This window comes from Galeopterus variegatus, unplaced genomic scaffold (assembly GCF_000696425.1).
Source record: "Galeopterus variegatus unplaced genomic scaffold, G_variegatus-3.0.2 Scaffold1282, whole genome shotgun sequence".
In the NCBI taxonomy this organism is placed as follows: Eukaryota; Metazoa; Chordata; class Mammalia; order Dermoptera; family Cynocephalidae; genus Galeopterus; species Galeopterus variegatus.
Window position 1 is genome coordinate 303,761 of NW_007727393.1, and position 6,817 is coordinate 310,577.

At 44.5% G+C, this 6,817-nt stretch overlaps 1 protein-coding gene across 2 annotated transcripts in view; it reads left to right on the forward strand.

The window, feature by feature from the left end:
* The first annotated feature begins 394 nt into the window (after positions 1–394).
* Positions 395–6,817, forward strand: part of CSNK2A1 (casein kinase 2, alpha 1 polypeptide) — a 55,920-nt gene continuing 49,497 nt past the window's right edge. Inside the window, exon 1 of one of the 2 annotated variants that reach the window (XM_008576060.1) lies at positions 395–561. The gene's annotated coding sequence lies outside the window, so the exon portion shown is untranslated. The remainder of the gene's footprint in view (positions 562–6,817) is intronic. The other variant, XM_008576059.1, reaches the window with a different exon arrangement.

Genomic DNA, 6,817 nt, shown 5'->3' on the forward strand with positions numbered 1-6,817 from the left:
GTCCAAGCACGAGACTTCAGCTCCCAGAACGCTTCGCTCTACAGCTCTGCAGGTTGCGCATGCTTCTTTCCAAGAAAGGAGGGAGGGGTCGGCTTGTAGGATGGTGGGACTGGCCCGCTGCATGAAGTACGGGAAACCTAGGGACCGCCATCTTAGCTTGGGTCAAACCAATTGCACGCTTAGTGGGAGGTTCGTGTTCTCTCTCTCATCAGTTCGTACAGATACTGAAATAAAATGTGCTTAACTATTGCAAGTCTTGTTATCATGCATTACGTTGAGAACTCCTTCCATTTAGCGCCCTAGACTGGAACTGAACCCCCAGATACAATAGGACATCCCAGCATGGCCGCACTCAGCTAGAGTCCGCTGGGGGCGGAGTTGGAAGCGGCCCTGCCCCGCCTCCTGGTAGGAGGGGGTTTCCGCTTCCGGCAGCGGTGGCTGCAGCCTCGCTCTGGTCCCTGCGGCTGGCGGCTGAGCCGTGTGTCTCCTCCTCCGCCGCCGCCATATTGTCTGTGTGAGGAGAGGGGAGAGTGGCCGCAGCTGCTGCCGCTTCCACCACAGGTACCGTGGGAGCTGCCAGGCGATGTCGTTGGGGGTTGGGGGTGGACCCAGGGTGGGGCAACGAGCCGTGGCCGCCCTTCACGCTTGCAGCAGACTCCCGAGCGGCCCGTCACCTTCCCCTGCCCCCCACTCCGCACACACACCAACCGAGGCCCCTGCAGCCCATCGGGGAGGCCTGGGGCCACCCCCCTCCACTTCCAAGGCGGAGAGAGAGGCTTTGGGGCAGAGGCCTATGTGAGGGTGGGAACCGGCTATCGGAGACCACCTTATTGCAGGGGAGAGGGTAGAACTGGGCGAGGACTAGGGGGCAACTTGGAGGAGGGGGTCTCCAGAGAGAGAAGGGAGCTTGAGGGGTGGGGCCGCAGGGGGATGCTGGGGGAGGGTGCTGAGGGAGTGGTGCCTGCTGGGTAGAGTGGGTGAACCCTCTCGTGGAGCAGGGCAGCCTTCCTCAGGTCCCTCTGGGCGGGGCTGAACTTCCCACCTGCAGACTGGGTGCGAGGTGGAGGGAACCCCGGGCAGGGTTGGTGGGGAGAAAGGGGGAGGGGACCACGAAGTGGGGCAGACGGGTGGAGTTGGAATTAAGGGCTAATTGGGAGCCAGGGTGGAAGAGGAGAGGTATGTAGAATGAAAGGTTGACTGAGGATAAATATGTTAGTTGGTGACCTTTTTGAAAGAATAGGACTTTTTAATTTTGTTTTTGGGGGGTTATTTTTGTTTTATTGTAGTGTTGGAACCTTTCTAGACTAGGCAGGTGATGGGTGGAGCTCTGTAGTTTGTTTTGGGGAAGCAAAGTCGGGGTCAGGAAAAGTTCCTTCTTGGCTCTTGCTTTTGTAGAGAGGAAAGAGTTCTGAAAAGGAGGTGGCAAATTATTGGGGAATACTTGATTACCTTTTCTCTGCTAAATTCTGAGAAGGGGGCTCGGGGAGAGGAAAAGAAAACTAGGAAGGAAAGATTTTTCCAATAGTTGGAGACCTCATTCCATCTAAGGAGTGGCAATATAGGCCAGTGGTTAAGAACCAGATTGCCTAGGTTCTCAGATATCTGGGTCTGTACTACTAAGTTGTGTGAACTAAATTCTGTAAGCCTCAGTTTTCCTACCTGTAAAATGGGGATGATGATATTTCCTAGCTCATAAGTTTATGGCAAAGAGTAAGTGAGATAATTTGTGTCGAGTGCTTACCACAGTGCTTGGAAGGTAGAAAGTGCTCAATAGATCTTACCTGTCACTACTATTAAAGGGACCAGTAGATATATTTGGAGTTCCTCCGTTCTAGGTAAAATTTATGGTCAAGAATCTGACAGTAGGCAGGGCTTTAAAATATTATCTTTGTAATTGTTAAGAGTGTTTTGTTGTAGGTCAGTTGGCTTAACTGGTTTGGTAGACCTGGGGCTGAAAGTACAGGACCAATTCTAGTTCTTCTTCGTGTCATTTTGAAAAGTTCACCTGTAGTCTTACTAGGGCAGATTTGTCCTTTTATGACTTTGAAATACTTGGCTTTCATTTGCTATTGGAGGAGGGTGTGTGACTTGCAGAAAGAATGAAATCTTGGAAATGTGCTTAGATTGATTTATCAATTGATTACAAAGTTAAGTCACCCTGGGGAAACTTTTTTTAAAAACATGCCTAGTTATGTCCTCTTTTATGGAATACAGAGAAGAGAAGCACACAGTTAAGGTAGAGCATGGGTTAGTTTCTGAGTTGAGAGTGAATTGCCTTGCTATTTCAGGATGAACAGGTGGGAACTTCTTTTCCGTAATGTGCTTTTAGTTCTCATTTTGCCTACCTGCTCTCTTCCAGGATGAGTACTTACTTATATTATTGTCTCTATCTCTGAACATACACCTTTATTTCACATTTTCTTTTGAAGAAAAGGGAGATTTTCTTTAGCAAGTGGTTTTAAAGCCTTACATAGGGCTTGGGTTTATTGTAGACAGAATGACATAGCCCCCTCCCCTAGGATGTCCATACATTAATCCCTGGAATCTGTAGGTATGTTGCATGGCAAAAGGGACTTTGCAGATGTAATAAGGTGAAGAATCTTTTTTGTGTGTGTTGTTGGCCACAGGGATCAAACCCTAGACCTTGGTGTTATCAGTACTGTGCTCTAACCAACTGAGCTAACTGGCCAGCCTAAGGTTAAGAATCTTAAGATAGGAAAAGTATCCTGGATTTCCGGGGTAGGCTTAATCTAATCACATGAGCCATTAAAAGCAGAAAACTTTCTCCAGCTGGAATCAGATTTGAAGCATGAGAAGGACTCCATTGGCCATTGCTAGGAGTGGCCACATGGAAAGTGTGAAAAGGAACATAGGCAGCTTCTCGTAGCAAAGACCAGCCCTCAGGTGACAGCCAGCAAGGAAATGGAGACCTCCTTGTACAACCATCAAGAGCCAGATTTGGCCTTGAATGAGCTTGGAAGTGGATTCTTTTCCAGAATTACCAGCAAGGAATGCAGCCTTGTAGACATCTTGATTTTGGCCTTGTGAGACTCTAAGCAGAAAACCTGGTCAAGCCCACCCAAATTCTGATCTACAGAAATTGTGAGATAATAAATTTGTCTTATTTTAAGACACTACACATTTGTGGTAATTTGTTATGGCAGCAATAGAACACTAGTATAGATTTTTTGTACCAGGAGTGGGGTGTTGTTGCCCAAAAATGGAAGTGGCAGTGGGTGGAGGCTGGACAAATTTTGAAGAGCATGATAGAAATGACTTAGAATACACTATTAGTAGAAATGGGTGTAAATGACTCTGATAGTGAGAGCTTAGATAGAAGTGAGGTACATGTTATTAGAAACTGGAGGAAAGTGGATTCTTGTAAAATAGTGACAAATAGGCTTAGCAGAATTGTGTCCTGTGGTTATATGGAAAACAGAATTTGTAAGTGATAAACTTGGACATTTAGCTGAGGAGATTTCCAAGCAAAGTGTTGAAGATGCAGCCTTGTTTATTTGTGGATGTGAGTCTGTTAAATGGATTGAGCCCTTATGAAATTCATGCAAAATCCACTAGGTTCTTGAGATTTGCCAGCAGAAACAATGCTAGCTTGGATCGAAAGGGACACAAAGTAAGAAATTAGATAAGGTTGTCAGACACCCCCCACCCTCCAAATTCTACTGACAGGAAGCAGACTGATAAAACTACTCACGTGTAAATGTGCTGCTTTTCATAAAAAAAGACGGGTGGCTCGGAGGTGGAACCAAGAGCTCAGAGGGGTGGAGTTAAAAGCCACAGAAGATTTTTCCCAGGCTTTGAAGTGGAGTGGAGCTTGCCTATATTTTGAAAGTGTTTTGGGCCAGTAGCATTGTTTTCTCTTATTTCCCATTTGAACTGGAATATCTGTAACTGTTACCTTATGCTTGTCTCACCGGAGTATGTTGGGAGTAGATAACTTGGGTTTTTTAGTTTGTTTGTTTTTAGGAATTGTGTCCCAGGAGTTGTAGTTAATGTGTTATACCCAGAACCTCAGCCACACCTAAATTACAGGATGAAATTTGGGACTTTAGAACTGATGAGCTTTAGATGAGACTTTTGGACTTTGAATTGATGCTGTAATGGTATGAGACCTTTAGGGACCTTGAGATAGGATGATGTATTTTGCATTTGGGAGAGAAGTGAATCTTTGGAGGCCAGATTGTGGTAGGCAGATGGCCCTCCTAAGATGTGTATACTCCAGTCTTTGGAATCCGAATATGCTATGTGGCAAAAGGGACTTTATAGATATAATTAAGCTTTAGAATCTTAAAGTAGGAAGATTATCCTGGGTATCCTGGGTCCAACCTAATAACATGAGCTCTTAAAAGCAAAGGACCTTCTCTGTAGTCAGATGGGGCAAAAGGGGAAAGTCAGAGATTTGAAGCATGAGAAAGACTAAACCTGCCATTTCTGGAGAGAGCCACATGGGAAGCATAAGAGGGAATGCAGGCAGCCCTAGTAGCCAAGGCCAGGCCTAGCTGACAGCCAGTAATGACATATAGAGACTTCAGTCCAGCAACCTCAAGGAATTGAATTCAGTCAACAACCTGAATGAGTGGGGAAGCAGATTTCCCTTCAGACTTTCCAGCAAGGAGGAGCACAGCCCTCTGGACATCTTGATTTTGGCCTTGTGAGGCCCTAAGCAGAGGACGCTGCCAAGCCCACGAAACTTCTGACCTATAGAAACTGAGATGATAAATTTGTGTTATTTTGTTTGTGATAATTTGTTACAGCAATAATAGAAAACTAATACAGGGGTTTTACTGGTTTATTTTAGAATCTTTGGGGGATTATTTTCTAGAGAACAAAGGCAGCAAAGATTATCCTGTCTTGATTTGGAAGACTTAATGGAATAATGGTTTTGAGCAGAACTTCTGCTTCTTTCTTAATATTTAAATATTCTGCGGGCTGGCCCGGTGGTGCACTGGAGAGTGCGCCGCTTGTGAGTGCAGCGGCGCTCCCGCCGAGGGTTCGGATCCCATGTGGAGACCAGTTCCCGCTCACTGGCTGAGCGCGGTGCGGGCGCAACACCGAGGGTTGCGATCCCATTACTGGTCAGTAAAAAAGACAAAAAGGAAAAAAAAAAAAAAAGAATATGAGCAATATGAACTTAAAGTATTATTTTTTAAAACTCCTGGGAGAAGGCGTTCCTCTTAACTCCCTTCCAGAGGTGGGCAGGAATCTGCTGCTTGGGGCCTTGTCTCCCCAGAGGACTCTGGTGCCAGCTGCCTGCCCTTGTGTTTACTGTTCTGGGAGGGGGCCAGGCCATAAAAAGTGTGTGCAGCCTGCCTGCCATTGCCCTTTGCTCCTGGGGCACATGATAACAGTGCACGAGGTGGATCCCATCCTGGCACAAGCCCCTGAAGAGCTGCAGGCTCTGCCTTTCTCCTCCTACCAGTTTTAAATATTCTGTTACTGTCCTTAGGTGCAGTTTGAAGGTGCTAGATGATCTCCTTGGTAAGAATGTAGATTCTAGAGCTCTAGGCCATTTTGATAGGATTTCCGCAAATTGGTGATTCTTCCATGTCTGTAATAAGCTGTTTGAATAAATGACATAGTTTCTTCATTAATTTTTATTGGCTGAAGAAAGCAATGGGCTTACATGAAAATCTTCTAAAGACTTATTTTCTATTTTTTAGAAGAGACGGAAATTGGTGATATGTGGTCTTTTTTTTCTCTCACACCTCCCACGTCACCCCAGCCCAAAGTTGTAAGATCTTTCTCCCCCCTGTCATTGTCATTTGAAGTTAAAAGTCGTGTTTAGGAATCGTAACTACAGAATAGAGTTTAGCTTTTAAGAAAGGTCTTTTGTTTTTATTTAACAGTATCCTGTTGGATTCATAAAATGTGGAATAACTAAACTTTAGTCAGAGGATGGAGAAGGAGGAGACTGTTTCTTTTTGAGATATTACCTGAATAGAAAAATGATTACAAAATCAGAGCATTTCAGGGTATGAAGGACTTTTGAGGTTAACTGTTCAACTTCTGGGTTTCACTTACTAGAGTAAGTGAAATTGGGCCACATAAACGTTAAGTGGTTGAGAAAGATATCTCAGCCCTAGAGCTTGCCTAGAATCCTGGTCCAGGAAATAGAGAATTGTGGTTTTTGAATTATATTCCCTGAGCACCCCTACCTTGTCCCTTTTCTAGATACTACCCAGTACTGGTTACTTTATCTCTCTGTTCCTATCTCTTCATGGTGTCATTGTGAGGATTAATTGAGGTAATGCATGTAACACATTCAGTACCTAACAGTACCTAACACAGTCAGTGCCCCCAAAATGTTAACTGTTTATAACATTTATGATGACCGTTCCTGACAACTGTATGACAACTTTTGCATAAATATTACAGAATAATTTGTACAAGTTCAGAAACTGAAAATTAATGTGATTTGCGATTGAATTTGATAAGGGCCTAGCATTTTAAGGTAGTAATAGATAATGCTTGTGATACTTGATTTAAAATGAGAAACTGGATTTGATGCTTGGACTATCACAATTAACTGGGTGACCTGTGCCAAGTTTGTTTCACAAGAGTATTGGTGTGTTCTTACACCTAAATTTTCTTCAACTCATCTAAGATGGATAATTTCAAAAGTAGCTTATCATTTAGTTGTTTCCTAATAGAAATCTAGGCTCCCTAGCTGTTCTTTTCTTTTCTTTTTTTTTTTTTCCTTTTTGTCTTTTTTTGTGACAGGTAACGGGATTGCAACCCTCGGTGTCGCGCCCGCACCGCGCTCAACCAGTGAGTGGACCGGGCTCCACATGGGATCCAA